Here is a 21,229-nt window from a genome sequence, read left to right as displayed (position 1 = left end):
TAAAAAATTGAAATGGTTTTTAAAATAATACAAAAACTTTCAATTTCAATAACATCGCAGAGACAGTTTTGTAAGATTAAAATGTCTGTGAAATCATTAATGAAGCGTTTTGGAGCTGAGTAAGTAGTTTTAATGCATTTATAATAGTAACATTAGTAATAATTAATAAGTAATAATTTTTCTTTATAAGGCTGTAACTATTTCCAGGCTTAATTTAAGGAAAAAATATTTAAGTTTTTTTTCCTTAGTGAAAGTTTTTCCTCCGGAAACCAATTACCCTTATTTAATGACCAGTTTGAACAAAGTTCGATCAAACATTATCTTTTTTTCTTCAATCCGAGATAAATATATTTCCATTCAACAGGTAACAATTAATTCTTTTAACATTTATTTTTTCTCTCCACAAAGTAAAAAAAAAAAAAAAAAAAATCTTTCGCATTTTCCCCCTTCTATTGAGTTAGAACACTTTTCCAAGATTCAGGTTTTTCTCTGTACCGATTTTTTTTCATACCATCTCTGAAAACAATTCGGTTTAAATGTTTTTTTTCCTCCAACAAATTTAAGTACTTAGAGATATTGGCAAAACTTATTTCTATTTTTTTGAGAGATATTTAGAAATTAAATCGTGAAGTGGAAAAAAATTGAAAAAAGAAATGTATAGCTAGATAAAGGAGTTTGAATAAGGAAATCACTTCATCGAATTTTCTAAGATAAAGCTAGTTCTCAGATGGAAATGCGAATCTCTAACACAAAACACTTTATATATAGCTAATTAAAACATTACTACTTGTATTCAAATTATATATCATTAGAGTAACTCAAACGCCTCCTAAATGAAATACGAGATTTTATTTGGAATAATAAAACAGAAAGAAGCAGTTTAAATTAAAACAAATATTTTTTTTATGATACCATAACAATCAATCGTTACAATACTCTCAAATGTATTAAAGTAAACTGTACTAATTTATTTTAAAACGTAATTGCACTTAAATTGATAACTTTGCCTTTTTTGAATAATGCAAAGAATAGTGGATTGAGGGACAGAGTATGTCATTAAACTTTAAATTTAAGAAAAGAAACACGAATTGAAAGCTTATTTGGAATCAGGGCTCGAAAAACAGCCCGTCCGCCCGTCCTCGGCGGTCAAAAATTCCCCGCGGACAACGAATCTCTCGAATCCAGCGTCCGTGCTGACGGCCATTTTCCCGTTAATGTTCGTGACACATTTTCAATCTTACAAGAGTCTAGCTCCTCACTTCTAAAATGACCCTCTAATCTAGAAATACAGCAACATACTGCGCATGGTGGAATTGATGCTTTTTCTGTCTGGGAGTACTGCAGCGGTTGAAAGGGGCTTTTCAGCAATGAACTTACAAAAAAACTCATTACGTACTGATCTAAAACAAGAAGCACTAAACGCAATTATGAACCTAAATGGAAAACTTCTTTCAGATTTCTGTGCAGAAACCTCTGTAAATCATTGGCTTGATTGTGGAACTGGCAAACGTCGTATTTGATTCATTTAGAAAAAGCAGTACCCTCGGATAAATTGATATTCCAGATAACTTGACCTTTGTCATTTAAATTATTTCATAAAAGAAATAAATTATTTCATAAAAGAAATAAATTATTTCATAAAAGAAATAAATTATTTCATAAAAGAAATAAATTATTTCATAAAAGAAATAGATTATTTCATGAAAGAAATACTAGGTTACTATTAGTAATCTAGTATTTCCTTTACTGTATAATGTAATGTTTTTCTGTATAATGTAATTCTAGTATTTGTAATCCTAGTAACTACTAATTCATTGTGCAATTTATATAAATGCTTATAATAAATAAGAGAAAATTATATTTTTATTTATTTAGAAGCTACGGGTTAGTTTCAAAGGAGGACGGGTACATTGTTGGACAAGCCGTCCTCCGGGACGGGTAAAATTTATGAGTTTTTTCGAGCCCTGTTTGGAACAATAATTTAATAGATAGAAATTAGTATATTAAATCGTGTATTTTTAAATGAATCATCACTGAACTGTCATAATACTCTCGAATACCACTCATGTCCATAAATTAGAGATAATGCCAGATCCGGCAAATAAAGGTTCAAAAATAAAGCAAACGTGATTTATTCATAGAGTCCATTTATGAAACGAAGAAGATGGTGTATCTATGATACCGTTGAAAAAAATATAATTTTTGTTCCTTTAAGATATCCGACTAGTTTCGACAAAATTTAATTTTTTTAAACATCAATATAAAATTTTGAAAAACCAGTCTATTTGTTTTATTATGTGTAAAAACTTAGCAAAAAAGTTACTATTATTTTTTTCTTTAAATGACAATTTTTAGGTGAAAATAAGGCATTTTTTGGCATATACGATGGGCATATTAGAAGACTATCAACTATATTTTGAACTATTGTCTTAAAAGCACTTGCATATACTACTGGTAAAGGAATCAACGTAGTTGAAAAAGCAACTTTTTAAAACATTTCCGCACTTGTATTCGAGAAAAAAAACATGCATAGAAATGAAATTCTACTTTTCTCTCTTAGTCTGACGGTCAAAACATGTCTGCGATTATCATAAACACTCATAAAAAATTGTAGACAATTATTCTAAAAACAATATGAGATATCGTGTTTAAGGTGGGGGCAAAAAGTTAAAAAAATCTGTTTTGAAATAAAAGCATTTTTAGTCTTAAACTCATTGGTCTAACCGGCAAAGTTTGAAATCCAGCATTCTATAGAGTGCTTAGGCATTGTATATAATGCCGAAAACTGGCCGGCAATGTATGAAACTATTTATATTTCACACATTTCCTAGGCATTCTATAGAATGCCAAATGGAAATCGGCAAAGTATAAATTAAATCTTCGATTCGTTTCATAATGTAATGAAATGTAATTCAAAATGTCATTCAAGACTGCCATGTGGCAACAAGTAGGCTAATTTCCTATTTTTTATATGAAAAATTTGTTTCCCTTAATAAGAAGGGCATAAATTATGTTTTCTACCACTTTCATTTTTCGTTACGTATTTTGAATGAATTTTTTTTAATGGTTTTCTCATTGTTTTTTCAGATTAAAATTTTTATTTTTGAGAAATGCATATCATTTACATACTAACCTTATCAGGACGTTTTTTTTCATACTTTGCCTAAATAGCATTTGTCATTCCATAAAATGCCTAGTTATTATACGCAATGCCTAGGGAAAGTATGTAATACTTCTCATATTAGATAGCGAAAGCATCCGACATTATATACAATGCCCAGGCATTCTATAGAATGCCGGCGTTTCATACTTTGCCGGTAACATATCCACTGTTATCACCTTGCACAAAAACTGCTATAACTTTGCAAATAATTGGAGTAAAAGCAAAATAAAGTACTTTTATAGAGCTAAAAGTACAGGGATTCTAAATTCATAATAAACTCAGTTTCAAACATTTTGTCCAAAATCATGTTTTAACACTGCACAAACATATACCTCAAGCAATTATACAAAAACATCTCATTTACAAAAACATAATATTGTATGGTTAGTATGATGGTGATTACATTGTATATCTCCCATTCGATGAAATACAGTCCGTACAAATCCTACGCATGCTGAGAATCATAGTATCGAGCTGATTTTAGGGAAGATTGCCCCATTCAGCAAGTAATGCTCTCCAAAGTTTTTGTACACTTGTGGAAGGTGGTTGACGGACTGCAATTTGTCGGCCAGCCGTAACACACACAGATTCTTATCGAACTCAAAACAGGTGAAAATGCTGATCATTCCATACGGATGATATACTCATCCGTACTTACATTAACATCACTAAGGCCTACTCTACAACCAGCACGGAGGCCCTCCAGATACTGGCGGGGGTGAAACCTATCCATCTTAAGATTTTGGAGGACACTTGCATTAAAAGACTTAAGTTTAATTGGAGACTTAACGACTTTGACTCAGAGATGCAGCAGATTCTCCTCACAGCACATATGGATGATCCACCAACTAGGATTCACCCATCAAAACTTATTTCCGTTTCCTACGGTAGATCACTCCCAACAAACAGCGGCCTTGAAATTTTTACTGATGGATCAAGGATGGAGGTTGCCGACTCCGCTACTGATACCACAGAATATAGAACTGGCTTCGGCATTGTTACTAAAATGAACGGTACTTTAACTGAGGCAACCTCCACCAACAATAGTAGTGTTTACATGGCAGAATTGGTGGCAATTAATAATGCTTTTCTCTGGCTCTCTAAAAAAGAATATCCAGACGCCACTATCTATACTGATTCGCTTTCCTCGTTGTGAGCCTTACAAAACCCAGTATCAAACTCAAAAATTGTTGAAAACACTAAACAATTATGGCGATCTAATATACTCTGTAATTGGGTTAAAGCTCATATAGGTACTCAAGGCAACGAGGAGGCGGATCGAGCAGCTAAGAAAGCCACCGATCTCTGCCAAATTACCCTTGAGGTCCCAAGCTCCATCGCCCAAATTAAAACTCAGGTTAAATTATATAGCATGAAGCGCTGGGGGCTGGAATGGCGGAGTTCCGAGAAAGGGAGACAGACATTCAAATTTTTTAAAGACCCGAAATTAAATAGACTACAAGCAAACTTCTATCTCAATCAATTTTTAACAGGCCACGGAGTGTTTGGAGAACACCAATATAAATTATTCCACAAATCTCCAGAATGCAATTACTGTGGTGAATATCGATCTATTGATCACTTGTTAATGAATTGTTCTCAATTCCAGACAATCTGGGGCAATGACTTTAATAATATTGGTCAACATCAATGCTATGCTAACCTGACTTGTAGAAATATCATAAAAAAGATTATTAAACAAACTTTAGAGGATGTATTGGGGGACGGTCTTTAATGTCTCGGAACTTGTTCCTTCCAGCTTGGGTGTCTCATTTTTTTTACTATGTCTTTTATAAACTCTTCTTCTTTTACTTCCTCCAATTTTATTGATATTTACTTTTGTACTATTTAATTGGGTTTAAAAGTACTGTTTTTAAATGTTTTACAATATTGTTCTCTTGTAAATTTTGCACGTTTATCTTTTAAATTGTTCTTTTAAATTATTCTTTTAATTGACACTTTTAATATATTGTTGTTTTAATGTTTATCACCTTACATGATTTTAGCTGCTCTACGCCCGCCATGTTCATGGGCTTTTGCCATGTCTAATGTGTATTTTATGTTTGTACTGTTTTCTGGATTTTTTTATTTTAATAAACATTTACCCGTATGCCCTAACTAGGGGCGAGTTGGGGTGAATTCTTCCATACTCAGGTTGAAGAATATTCGCTTATGACGCTTGCTCGGTGAGAACGTCCTCCATAAGCACAAATTTTCCGCCCAAGGAACATTTAAATAGGCTTACATATTGTTCCAGAACGATATCCTTATAAATTTGTCCTGTCATTATGGCTCCTATTTGAACAGGCTGATATGTTTTGGAGCCCAGTACACTCAAACGAGCAATTTACAACCTTCGTAACGGGTAAGATGGCGTTCTTCGTATATTTTATACAAATATTTTGACAAAGTTCGATGTGAATCAGGCTGCAAGGTAAACATGGAATCGTAATGAAACACCACACAAACCAACTGTGACTATTGAAAGTTTTCATGGTGTGTCACTCCATTTGAAGGAATTTTTAAGCGAAAGAAAACAGCTTGGTTTTAGATTTGAACATCCTGCGTGTATAAACGGTGTCTTTCCGTAAAAACTCTCTAGCATGTTACAGTGATACACTAATAAATTAAAATTTATGGAAATTTACCGTTTAGCTTAAGAAGCTGATCTTGCCCATAAAGTTATACGGCAATTATCTTAAATTTCATATATTTTTGGTAGTGTACAAAGTAAGTAAACTTTAAATATCAAAATAGAGACATAAGCAGTAAAAAAAAACTCGTCTAAAACCGATGCGTGGATTGAAAGAAACAATGAAAGAAACAACTTAATTGTGTCAATTATTTTTAAAGGATAACACAACAATCAATAAGTCACAGTACTCTCAAACATATCTAAATAAACTGCTCAAATTTACTTAACAAACAATACTTAAATTTACAACTTCGAATTCATTGCTTTGCATGAAAAGAATAAGCAATCTGAGGTATAGAGTGAGTAAAAAGATCACATCAACCATGTAACTAAACGCTAAATTTGAAATGAGACACATTGAATAAAACACAAAAGCTCATTTGGAAAAAAAATATAAACTGAAAGAAATGACTCAAATCAAATATTTACCAATGATAACACAACACTAAATAGTCATAGTACTCTCAAATATATGAGAGTAAACAGTACTAATTTTCTTAATATAAATATAATTGAACATCAACTTTGAATACGTTTTTGTTGTATGAAAAGAAGAATAGTCTAAGTGATACAGTGCGAAACAAGACCTTATCTACCAAGTAAATAAACTCTACACATCAAAACAGGATCACAAGCAATAAAATTATATAAAAAATACATTCATTGAAAGAAACAACTTAATTAAATCAATTTTTTTAAACGATAACACAACAATCAATATTTGCATTACTTACAAATATATCAAAGTAAACTATGCTAATTTACTTTACTCATAATTGTAGTTAAATTTATAACTTTGAAAACATTTTCGTTGTATGAAAAGAGTAAAACATCGATCTTGTAATTAAAAGCTCATTTGGAACTAAACTTTAATAGACAGAAATAAATGAATTAAAGCGTATATTTTTAAATGATAACACAACTTTAAAATATATCAAAATGTACTATACTTCACTTAAATTTATAACTTGGCTTCATAAATTTTTGTTTTGCGAAAAGAGTAATTGGGTGTGTGATAGAGTTAACTAAACGTTTACATGATCTGACCTGTCAAGTAAGGAGGCGCTCAATTTCTAGTTAATGGCGGAATGCTGTTCCCTTGAGTATCTCTGTTTGTTTATAAAGCGATTAGTTTATTCACGGAAGGTGGTCCTCAAAACTTCTCTGGTCAACGCGATGTGTTCTAAAATTGACCACCGGGGAATAATGTTTATGAAATGAAAGCGTCGGACTAACATTTTATGATGAATTACAACGCAGAAGGATGGAACTTTAAATTTATATAGTTTCAAATTTAATTGTTACGAATTTGAAGAAATGGACAGATTTGGTTTTGAATATGCATCAACACACATTTTTACGTAAGAATTCTGGTTCTATTCTTTGTTTTATACTTGCTGTATTTGATTTTTATTCATAAATGTGAGGAAACAAGTTGACATAAAAGTTCTTTGGCGTAAAGATAAGTTACTGTGAATTGATACGTGGTCAGAAAGTTTCCTCAACGAAAAAGTACGAAAGTGATTTGTAGTTATGAAGGGAAATAACTTCTGCAAGAATTTTCTTGGAAATCCATGATAATAATTTTTAAAAAAAATGTGCCAGTTGGGAGTCAGTAGTTGAAATGTTCGACTCCAAATACAATTCTGAATTTTTTTTTAGAGCTCGACTTATCACTGAACAACTCTATTAAAATTATCACCGAATCCTCAGATAATGTTAATACTATTACTATAAAAATATTTAATTTCAATTGATATAGTTCTATATTTTTTATGAACGGTTGGAGTTAAAGGTGTTTTATTTAAAATTACGTTTATATCACGACATATTAGTTGGAAAAAAATAGTTTTTTTTTTAGAAGATTGAATTTGTGTCAAACTCTTTATTAAAAAAAGAGCTAAGTGTCGCACACACGAGCGTATTTAAAGTTAGCTTATAAGCTAGAAAACTATAGCAGATATGATATATAGAATTCATTCGTATAGATTTTCAATTCGCTTTTCAACTGAGCTAAATAAATTTAATTTTAAAATTTATGTACTTTTTTGATAGTTTTATGAAACGTAGGCTTAACGTGATAAGAAAAATTATTTAAATAGTTGTTGCAATATTCATTTGAGTAATATTTTTGTTCACAAAATGAAAACAGTTTTTTAAAAATAATATTTAAGTTATCGTGAATTTCCGAAATAGAAAAAATGTCGACTTTCATCTGTGAATGTCAAGAATCACTTAGTCGTTTTGGTGAATGTGCAAAATATTTCTTATATCCGATTTGATACGAATTTATTCGTTGATGTGATTATATTATTTCGACGTTTTAATATCTGCTGAGGATAGATTAGAAGAAACATAAGTGTTCGGAGTACAGGTTAAATGCAGACTAATCAGTGGCACAAAACCTTAAAAAAAAAACAAAAAAACATTGATGTAGGGTATACCGGTCAGTGGCACTGAACCATACAGAGACATTGATGTAAGGCATGGGTCGCCAAACTTTTTTGATCATCGACCCCTTTATAATTTTTCGAAATCTCCATCGACCCCCATAAAAGTAATTTTATGTTAATTAAAATAAAACTCTATTAGATACTGCGTTTGTACATTTATTTTATGATTTTAAACATTTATTAAAGTAATAGTACATTGCGTAATAATAGTTTTATGAAAAATATATTAATGTTGAAATTTAAATACCTTAATATTTATGAAATAATAAGTAATTATAAATAAGTGGAAAAAAATAAGTAAAGTAAATACAGATTTATTGCTTCTTAATCAATGAGATTGGTGTGCCTGGTGTTTTTTTTTAGCAAGGTTCGCAATGTTGGGTCCAAAATTGGTCAATTTTAATCCTTTCGAAACTCCACATTTAATTTATTTCTGTACTTAGTTAAGATTGAATTTAAGTGACTGAAACCGGCTTCTACCATATTGGAACTTGGAAATGCTAGCATAAATGGCTGAGCTATTTCGTAAAGTTTTACATACTTTTGCATTATATTTATATTTGTCCAAAATTTGCTTATTGTTAAATTTTTAAAATGCGTCTTTGCTTCAAGATCCAATAATAATTCAGCAAGCTCATCTTGCAGTTTTGTCGCGGACTGTACTAATCCATATTATTTATGCTTACCTTCTTTTTTACATGTATTGATAATTAAAATTGATATCTGAACAAAACGAATGGTTTTATCGAAACAATAACTAGTTATCCAAAACTACAAAAGTTTTAATAATGACACTGCAAATATTCCACACTGTTCACAGTTTGCAAAGATAGCTGAAACTGCGCATGATATTTGCGTTTGTAATGTCAATGCTCGTCACATGTGACATTAGGACCAGCACACATATGCATATGACTTATAAACCAGAAGTGCAGAGTTCGTGCCACTGCGCGCTGGTATGTAAATACTTGTTTCACAATAAATATATGTTTATTAATTTATGTTCTATAAAGAAACTGATATCAAGTCAATTATAAAGAAATTCACAAATTTTACATACTAAATTAGGTATGTGCGATTTGCGCATTAAGAACTGTTTTTTCTTCGACCCCCAATCGACACTTCCGATTCCTATTAACCCCCTGGTTCAGATCGACCCCCGCTTTTGTTAAATAGACCTCTGGGGGTCTATATAGACCACTTTGGCGACCTCTGATGTAGGGCATACAGTGCAAATGATATCAAAAGTTTCTTTTCCTCTTTAAACGATAGGAACTATTTTTTTAAAAACTGATTGGAGTCATAGTCGAACAAATTATTCAGTCTCCAACACTTGCAAAATTTTTGAGACCAGTTTCACAGCGATGGTTTGAGTGCGTGTGTCTCTCTGTACATCTCTTATAACCTCAGAAATGTCTGTGCCATGTTCATGACATTTGAGCAGAAGATGTAAGAGAAATATACCTCCCGACATTAAAGATAGTTTTAAAATTTTAATTTAGTACATTTGAGTGGAACATGAAAAAAACAAATTTTTCCCATAGGCATTGATTATACATTTTCATATTACGCATTGTTGAAAGACTGTTTTTTTTTATTTTTTAATTATTATTGAAAAGGAAACTTGCGCGATGTTTGTTAGCTTATAGTGAGTGTTTAAAGCTTGTTGCTTACTCTTTGACGATTCAATCGAAAACGCCAGGTAAGGCAAAATCAACGTTAAGTGATGTCACCGAATTAGCAATTTGACTTTTTGAAACAATATTTTCATTATGTTGAAAGCATAACTATAATACTTAATGAATCATTTTCACTTCATGCGATTCCCTGATGTGATCACATGACAATGAATGCTATTCGTGAATGAGCGAGAAATTCGTCTTGCATTTAGTTTCTAAACGTTCTTAAGCTCGTCTAAGGCAATCGCCTGCAGTGTGAATGCTTCAGAAGAGAATTACATTCTGTATCGTTTGGAATAATTTTGAGGAATATGTAGTTTGGAATTTATAATTTTGATGTTACAATGATATTGAAAATTTTAATGATATAAATCGAAAAATATGTTTTATCATTAATATAGCACATATTTATTTTTATACAAACAATCCGTCGCATTAACAGTAAAACACACATTTTATTTTTTGAAAAAAGCATATCTCATTAATAGTTCGGCACATATTTTATTTTTTAGAACAGGGGTTGCGAACCTTTATACACCAACGAGCCATTTTTTCTAAAAAAGTGTTTAATGAGGTCATTGACGCGGCGTCAAATAATTTTGACTTCGTGATTATTGGGGAAATAATAATACTAAATACTATCAACTCAAAACTCTTTATTTACAATAAAAAAAACATTTTGCCATGTCTTAAAACAACTTAAAGTAACATCAGTGTGACTTCTATTTAGATAGATTAGATGACAAATAACTTATATTTGGTTGTAAGATGTTAGTTTAAGCAGGACTATTAATATTTTTTGCTAATTATCTATTGTTCTTATTGTAATAATAATTGTGATCGGTGGCGTGCCCAAAATATTGTGTCTCGTGCCATAAATGGCACGCGTGCCAATGGTTCGACATCCCTGTTTTAGAAGAAATCTGTGTTATTAGAAACATGGCACATCTTTATTTTTGTAGAAACAATTTGTCTCATAAATAGTATGGCACATAATTTATTTATTTATTTATTTATTTTTTTTTTTTAAAAAAAAGCATGTCTTATTAGTTGTATGACGCTTATTTTTGAAAACAATATGTCTTAGCAATAGTATAGCACATCTTATACTCTTTAGAAACAGTCTGTTTGTGTAATAAGATGGCACATATTTTATTGTATAGAAGGAATGTGTCACTTGTATTTTGACTCAAATGTTATTTTCAGAAACAATGTGTCTTAATAATAGTGAGGCACATATTTTATTTTTTTAGAAACTGTATGTCACATATTTTGTCTTTTAGAAAGAGCATGTCTCATTACTAGCATGACACATATTTTATTTCTTCGGGAACAATCTGCTTCATTAAGATTGTGTCATATATTATATTGTATTTTTTACGTCTCCGGTGTATAACGACATCTCAAGATAAATGTTGCTTACTATATTGTATTTATTATTCAACGCATAGAATTGGAATAGTGAGGGTTAGAGTGAATACACAGCAGCCCTTAGGTTGTGGACAACATTAAGTCACGTGACTTGAGTCGAAATTTCGTGTCGTGCTTCGAAAATTCCATTCGGTAAGCATTACACCAAATTTTTGTTATCGACAAATATTTTTCCTAATTCTGATGTCATAGCTTTTAAGATGTGTTAACTACGATATCACATGCTATGAGGCTATTTATTAGTGCATAAATTTTTGCTCATCGGAAAAAATATATCTCACGAATTTATCCTTTGATTTTCATTAAAATGGTTTATTTATACCACAATGTTTTTTTTTTTTGTTTGAAATTCTTCTGCTTCATTTAAACACGCTATCCTTAAGCTATTTTGATTTTGATTTTATTTCAATTTGAAACACTTGTTTGACTTTGGAGCATTATTTCCGGTCCAAAAAGAAAATAATGAATAAAACTAGAATTTTATTTAATATTATAATTCTTTAAGCTTCTGCAGTTACTTTTTTAAACATATTTACTTAATTCGATGGATGAAGGGTATAAATATATTTCTTTCATTAGTTTTTTTAACTCAAGGATCTCAATTTTCTTTATACATTTAAAATTAGTTTCGTAAAGACACGATTCCCAGTAGAACACCGAAGTTAGAGCATTGCTTGCGGTGGTCAGCAAGCGGGTGGGTGACCACTTTGATCAGCCTGCTTACACTGTTAAAAATTCTGAGCCACGTTGCACTAAAAATTGGTATTCATTTGCTGGCTGCATAAAACGGAGCTCAATTTCACCATATTTTGGTATTTTCACTAGTTAACTAGTGAAAATACCAAAGTATTAGTACCAATATATTAGTGGAAAGTAACACCAAAAGTAAGTGTTTTGAAGAAACAAAACGTCTATTTTCTTTTTCTTTTCTTTTATAAAACCAGAGGAAGGTTGCACCATTATTCGATATTTTTAAAGCACCCAAATGCGGGTCAAGTTTTCTATTTACCGTAACAAAACTATTTACTATAAGTAGGTTATTTTGCAACATACCACTAACAATTTTATATCACCAACCAAATTAAAAAGGAAACATAAAAGAAATGAACTTTAATGAATTTAAATAACGCATTTAACTACCTAAATAAGTTGATGTTTGAAACAATATTCATTAGGGTACACCGAGACTGAATTGTTAAGAAAACGTGACGTCATAAACAAATATCGTTCAATTTGAAGTCACTGTCAAAGTTTTGTGCCTTTTACCAAATTTTGGTGCAGTCTGTTGCAATATGGAAATATTTTTCGTTCATACTTCACAATTTATGGTGCAACTATGATAAAATAATCTGCCATTTAACCAAACTTTGGAATAATGCGAAACTTTGCACCAAATACTAGTTAAAGATTTTCTTAGGTTTTTTACAATGTAGGTACCGAGGGTGCGCAGTATCGGTCTGTGTTAAACTGTTCTACCATAAAATGTTCGACTTCACGCGCAAGTAGTCGGGATACTAAAGCAGGGGATCCAACCTCTCTGCAGAAGATCAAAAATTGTGATGGAATATCCGCGGACCATCCTGAGGGATGTTTCCCAGACCGTCGCCAACTGCCTATTGCGACGTAAATAAAATATCTACTTTACTTATCTCTCAGCATCTGTTGTACGGGATTTGTTCTAAAGATTATTCTAAAGATATTAGGGATTGTCTTAAGGATATTAAGGATTATTATTATTATTATTACTGTGCTTTTTTAAGCATTTATTATTAATATTTTCTCTACTCTATCACAAAATTTTTTCTAATAAATTTCAGTAGTAAATAAACTAATAACTTTTAAAAATTTGTTTAAAACATTAACTAGTTTAAACACCAATTATATTTCGATTCCCAATTGTGATTTTATTTGAAAAAAAAGTTTGCTTGTGTTTAAAAATAATTTATCCGTTTTCAAATTATGAGGATACCATTATTTCAGATTTCCAGTTCACAAGATCTTTATACTTCAAAATTAACAAACATATTTAATGATTAAAATATTTCATTACACGCGAGTTAATTCATCCCGAAAAATAATCAGCATTCATTACGAATGGTTTATGAAATGAAGAGTAAAAGTTTAATGATCTCGAATCGTGTATTTACAGAGGGAATCAAATCGAATTACCATAAAATTATCGAAGCTCAAATTTATCTTTATTACTGAATGGGAATACTTGATTATCATAAAATAGATAATAATCATTAAGAGAACGTTAAAAAAGTAATCATTATAAAATATAATATAGATTTCTGTTGATGCAGATTTTCAAATTTGATGTTAAGTTATTCGATCTAAAAGATTTAAAACTTTTTTGAGATTAAAGCATTTTGTAGTTGGAAAAATAACATGGACGAAAATAACACGTTGGAAATACGAAAGTGTAGTGTAAAAAGTAAATTTAATGACTCTTGAAAACATGTTTTATTAAAATCAATTATAATTTTTTAAAGAAGACTGCGACTGAAGAAACATATGTTGAATGAAATAAGGTAAAAAAGAGTAAATGTCACAGAAATTTATAAACCGGTTTTAACGCAATTTATTTGAAAGGATTTGTGATTATTTACGGTTCGGAATCATACTAAAGGAAAATTATTGATAATAATATTCATTTCATTAAGTACTTAAAAACGCATAAAATAATCAGTTGTTGATTACTTGAATAATCTTTTATAATGCAACTTTAAGTAACATAATTCTATAAGAATGTATTTTGTTTCAATTTCTTCAACGTACTAATAAGGTAGATAATGAAACTTCTATGAAATTTAACTCGAAAGCAGCTTTTGAAATGTCTGAAAGAAAAGAGTTAAGTATGTTTCATTATTTATTTGTTTCATTAGCAATTTCTTTGTGTTTGAATTTTTAAGATGAATGAAATATAAAGAACAAAAGTTGTAAGTTAGTTCCATTATTTGATAGAGTATTTATTTACAATAGACAATAATAACAATTTTTGGTATTTCAAAGAAATTTTGATATTTATATTCATTTCCTTAACTTCTTATTTTTTCCATAGAATACGACGGATTTAAGGAGGGAAAAATTATGTGTATTAGCTAGCTGAAATAGCTCAATTGCGTAAACGAATTTTTTCAAAATTAAGTATTCCATCAATAGATACATAATATTTCATTAATAAATAGTACGATAAATATTTCATCAATAAACAGTACGACAGTTATTTAAATTATTACTTATCACAAACTTAATTAATCGCATTTGACAGTCCTTGATCTTATATTTAACCAAACTAAAGAAATACAGAAAGAAATTGAAACTATTGAAAAATTCAGATTAATTAAAGTATTATTAATTTTTACTTTATTATTTTTTTTATTTAATGGGGGATACAAAAGACAATCATGACCCAAGAAAACAAATAACAGGAGAACAAGTATATAAAAACAAATTATGAAAAAGTGTCAGAAAAAAACTACTACCATTAATTTATCTTTTAATTTATATCTTCCAAATTTAAGTGTATTTATCTAAGTTACTAAGCTAAAAATTTGCAAATGAATTTAATGATTCTTGAGTAATAATTTCCCAGTTCATGAATATTCACTTATCAAATTTTTTATCATAAGACGATTATAAATGTGTGCTTATGCGTGTGAGATATTGATACGCATTCCTTTTTTTAATGTCTTTTTTTTAATGATGATCCGCCTTCTACTCGCTCCTCTCACCAAGCCCTGTAATTGCCACTTATTCATTATTGTTTTTTCTTAAATGCCAATATTTTCCCCAAAAGCCCAGAACATTTTGTTTTCAAAATCTATGATTATTGCAGTTTTATGCAGGAACATCTTGTTAATATGTTAATCGTAACGAAATAGACACCAGGATTTGAAAAATCTGTACACGTATGAATACAGATTGGGTGACTCAGTAAGCAGAAATAAATGAGTAGTAATTTTATTCATCGACAAGAGTTATTACCAATTAGATACCTGCAAGTGACGTCAGTGTGTGTACCGATCCTGACTGGCTGTTGAAACGTGGCATTTATTTGTGTAAGCAATTGTTCTTTTCATTCTATTTCGAGTAAGCCTGTACGTTAGCGTATAAACAATCCTTAGAACTGAAGAGAGAATTTGAGAGCTCTGATTGGATCGATTGTCTCCGTCATCTGTGACGTATTGCTATTTTATTCGGCTATACTCGGTATTTTTTAACATAGAACGAGTTTGTACAAAAAGTATTTTTTCTACCTTGAAATGTAAGTTTTTTTGTTTGGAAAACTACTCTCTCCATTTATAAATTAGATAGAAATTTTTTCTTCTAAGATTATTTTTCTCAGAAGCAGATAAGCAGTTTTTTGAAATTTAGAAGGACAACAAGTGGGTAAAAGAATTTGGACAATATATAATGGATATATAATGGAATCCCAGCCTCACGCATAAAGATTTGCTTGTATATCTATATTAGTTATTTAAAGCAAAATGGTTTATATATTTTTTTCGGAAATAGATAATATTTATAATTATCATATGGATGAGTTCTTGTGAAATTAATATCACTCTAATTTTTGAGTGACATAAAATCACAGCTTTTTGTCTCCTTCAATTCTTATATTCAACAAAGAACAAAAGAAGGAAAGTTTTAAACTGATGTTTATAGAATTTATTTACTAATTTATTTAGATCTCTGGGATTATTTGAACTAAATTCAATGGTATTAAAAAACAGTATTTTGCACGTGGCGTCCTCTAGTATATTAAATCAAAACTAAATCTGCCAACATATAGCTAAATTGAAATGCTTCCTCGAGCAAATTGCACGTTTCTTTAATAGTATAAAATTTATATGATTTGTATTATAGTTTTGGTTAATAATGTTATCTCATAAAATATTCGTCATGAGAGATGAAAAATGTTTTCAAATTAATAAAAAATACCTTTGTTATGATAATGGAATGCAAATGTTATTTATATTTTAAAGTCTCACACACAATGGATCTAAACTGCGTTGTTTTCATTGAGAAACTTTTGTTCAGGATAGTAAGTGTAATTTAAAAATAATTTTAAGAGCGTTAAAGTGCTTAAAACATTGTTAAATATTTGTTGGAATTTAAAGTTATTGAAAGTTGCTCAATAATTGCTTTGTTACAATTATTGTTTAATATTTGTACTGTTATGATACTATTGTTAAATTCTATCCATATAGAAATAATAAATTTTATTATTCAATACAAAATCTGACTATTTAAGAAAAAAATTTATTTTTTTATCGTTTAGCACAGATTTACTTAATATGTCACACTCTCTTTTATTTTCGAATTGAATAAAAAAAATCTACATAAATTTCAATCTTAGAACTTATCTTAAATGTTACCTCATACCGGTTTATTCATTTTAAACATTCTATTTTTAAAATGAAAACTATGTTTCCTAGTTTATAATATTTTGTAACATTTTGTTTTTATTGTAACGTATTATATTTGTACACTTATTGTAACTTGTGAACTTGCATCATGCAACTTCTCTATAAACTCAATTTTATGAATTATTATGAATTATAATGCTCTAAATCTTTTTACTGATGACATTAGTATGAATTACAATTATTAGCATTATATAATATTTTCCTCTAAGATATGATGAAATCTTTTTCAAAATACCAAACATACTATTGCAACGTTCTCTCTCTATATATTCGAAGAATCTCATCTAATAAATCTTAACTGAACCTGCTTTTATTTGTTTAGTTCAGCAATTATGCTATAGGAAGGGTACATTAAAAATAGGGATTTTTACATTTAAAAGCTTTAAAATAGAATAAAAAAATATAAATACATGATTAATATTTATTAATTTTGTATTTCTATTACTGAAATAATGGCTAAAAATTCTTTAAAATATATGCTCAAAATTTATGTTTAATTATTCTATTCATTTGATGTCTTATCATCATTGGTAACTTGTATTTAGCTGAAAAGTCATCACCTTTAACGTTAAAAATTATATTATACAGAAACGTAAGAATATTATTTTAAACGAATAAACAAAAACATCAGAATGAAATTTAAAGCAAACTAGATTAAAATAAGTATTTTTGCTTTTATTATTAGAAAAAGGACATTGATGGCGCTATTTTATTTTCCGTAAAGGAAATTTAACATTTTTCTTAAAACTAAGATGAAAAGTAGCTTAATTAAAATTTTAAGAATTGAAATATGATTGATTTCTTTCAGTACGTCAAGTTTTAATTCCATAGTTGCATTTCAGTGGGCTATAAATTTACCAAACATATTATTCATTTAATGTATTATTCAGTACATATTGTTGAGTGGGCTATAAATTTACCAAGCATTTATTTGTTACCTAAAACTTTAGGAGTTAATAACTCTTGAACTACTTGTTGAATTTTAATTGTTTTTTTAAATGTGTCATACTCTTAATGTCCTTTCCATAATACCATCGTAATTTCAAGTTTCTATGTCTTATAGATTGCGTGGCCACAAAGCAAAATGTAACATAAAGTAAAGAAAATTGAGATAAAATTCGCAAAAAGCACTTACAATTGCAAAAACTTTCAAACAATATACTTCCAAAACAATAACCTTCAAAAAACTGCAATGACTTTTGCTGAAAAAAAATCTGCGTTAAATTTATAAACAAATACGGCTCTTTCAGCATATCAAATTTCAGTTCAGTAGTTGCATTTCTGGGGTCTATAGAGCAGCACCCCATGCGGTATTTTTTCCTATAACTTTAACAAGTTATAATTTACGAACCAATTTTCAAAAATTAAATTTTTTATTTCATTGTACTCAACTATCTTTTTCAACGCTCATTCGTAATTTCAAGAATTAAAAAAAAAATTTCCATGGCTTATTAGTTAACTTCAATTTTATTTTTTCAGTTCCTCTTGAGTTTCTACTATTTAAGTTTATAGAAATACGCTTTATCAATATAAGAAACACGTGGTTTCACGTACCTTTCAAAATACGAATTCGTTGGCGTTAATGACGTTCGTTGACGTCGAAATTATTTATGTTGATTTTATTTGTGATAACTGAACATAGGAAACTAAAAAAAAATACTTCATAAAGACGTGAAATTAAATTAATTTTCCGGAGCGAAATTCGATAAATTTTCGAGCTATTTTTAAAAAAAAAATTTTTTTTCCTCATAAGATTTTAGAATTTTTTTTTCTTTTTTGAAAGATGTTTACCTTACCATCATTTTGGAAATAATCATTAGTGTATTCCTTCATCGTTTATTCTTCTTTTTAAGATAATTTCCAAAAAAACATTTTTTTTGTTGGGTTTAACAATAAACAAACGGCTTTTTGTAGGGATTCAGAAAACCGGAAAAATCAGTTATCCGGAATAGCGATGGTCCCGATTCTTCCGGATAATCGGTTCCCTACTATATATATATATATATATATATATATAAATATATATATATATATATATATATGTATACATAGCTCCGTAACCTTGTAATTTTGAACCCAATCTAGAAGACAAGGTAACTCCTCTATCAGGTATTGGGAGAGTTGTGCCTTCGTGGAGAACTTTTTGATGGAATTAACCCGCATTTGCATTACATGGTAAGGAAAACCGCAAAAACCTTCCATGGTTAGCCTGATGGCAAATGGACTTTAACCCATGATCCGTCTACTACTGAGGATATTATACTTCAGTACTGTTATTATACTTCAGTACTGTACTGTGCTGAATGCGAGCCGGGTGCGGAATTCGCCATCGCTTGGAATCGTACCCGGTTCACTTCACTTCTTTGGAAGGCGAACTCTCTATCCCCTGCGCCAACACGACCCTTATAAAATGTTTATCAAATCCTATGGAAAACTCATACTTCGGGATGTGGCCCTATGAGTGGTGGTCAGAGAGGGTTTTAAAGTCGACAGTAAGGCTTGCCGTGTTTTCGAACGTATTTACACGAAATTTTGAGTGAATCGTTTCAAAATTTCAGAAGTTGCGTATGTACATGCCAGAGTTGGCCAAAAATGTAATCGATTACATTTTTTGATTACAGTAATCAATTACTTGTAATCATGATTACAATTTTCAAAAATTTTGATTACTGCTGTAATCATGATTACAATATTGATTACAGTAATCAAGTACAGTACGTACAAACAACGTTTGTGCATACATTGTATGCATGGGAATCGCAAATTGTACGTTCATGCTTGCGTACATTCTATGTACATAAAAATATGTAAACACATGAATACTTACATAAAAAATTTGACTATAGTATACAATCGTAATAACTTGTAATCGTATAGTTTGATTACAAGTAATCACAATTACTTGTAATCAAATTACATGTAATCATGATTACATGTAATCATATATTTTGATTACTTGCAATCATAATTACTCGTAATCGTTTTTGTTGTTATTACTTGTAATCGCAATTACTTGGAATCATGATTACAAGTAATTGATTACTGTAATCAAAATTGTAATCATGATTACAGCTGTAATCAAAATTTTTTGAAAGTTGTAATCACGATTACAAGTAATTGATTACTTGTAATCGTGATTACAAGTAATTGATTACATAGCTGTAATTATCTGTAATCAATTACAGTTGTAATCGATTACTGTAATCAGCGGCAAACTCTGGTACATGCATACATATAAGAATTCTGCTTTATTAATATTAAGTTTATTTTATTTCTTCATTACTATATTATTTTTTTGTTTTATACGTTACCGAGTTTATGATTGTCGGGTTCAAAGTTTCACATAACTTTAAAAAACCGGACTGCATAAGCTTGTGGCAATTTTTTTTTCTTCCAGCGAGGATTTAAAAGGCATTTGACTTCTAAATGCGATTCAATCTCATAAATTATATATAAATGATTTAAAACTTTCAATTTATCATAGTATCAATTTTATATGCATCTTTTAAGATGCTCAGTAATAAATTAAACATATCGAAGTTGTTGCGTTATCTACTTGAGAGGCTTTTCGCAGTTAATAGGATTATAGAAATAACATAAGTAGATTAAAATTAAAGATTTAGGATAATTAGTCGCCTTTGTAATTAAGGAGTATGTAATGCTTTGTGCACACTTACAAGCGCTTGAACTTGTATTTGGGTAAAATCGTTGTGTTTATATTTAAAAGATTTTAAATTAATTTTGGCTTCTTATCGCTTTCATATACCAAACTAGAAGACAATATTTATTACAATTATAATTTAGATAATTGCTATGCATTACAATCTAACATCATTAAATGTTCTTAAGATATGTTCTCCGCGCTTTTCTTAGTAATTTAAATTGAAGATATCATTTTTCAAGGAAGGAATGCATTCTTCTAATAATGACCTACTGTATTAATTTAATATTTATCACTTTTCTCCCTCCATTTCTTGGGAAATTTGAATTATTTAATACCTTTCTTAAAATTAAAGAATACAAAAGTATTTTGTTAATCAAAATTCTTACCAATGTTAAGTCAATTAAAATGTTAAAATATTAAAGATGGAATGGAGATATTAATTAATTTCATTAGCTTAACTGTTTAATTTTGTTAAAAATGGTCATAATTTTAGCTTTGAGCGGGAAAACTCTGTAATTTTATCATAATATAGTAGAGCAAAATAAATACAAAAACTATTTACTCGGTTAAATTTGAACTTTTCATTTTTTATTTTTTACTAATTGTGGGGTAATAAGAACTATAATTTTGAAAACCAGAATTCCCGGTAAACTATTACCACATTAACGAAAAAATTACCAGAATAGTTTAAATACCATACATCTTTTTA

This window comes from Parasteatoda tepidariorum, chromosome 9 (assembly GCF_982258835.1).
Source record: "Parasteatoda tepidariorum strain Cologne lab strain chromosome 9, Ptep-v5.0, whole genome shotgun sequence".
NCBI classification, from domain to species: domain Eukaryota; kingdom Metazoa; phylum Arthropoda; class Arachnida; order Araneae; family Theridiidae; genus Parasteatoda; species Parasteatoda tepidariorum.
This window is presented reverse-complemented; position numbering follows the sequence as displayed.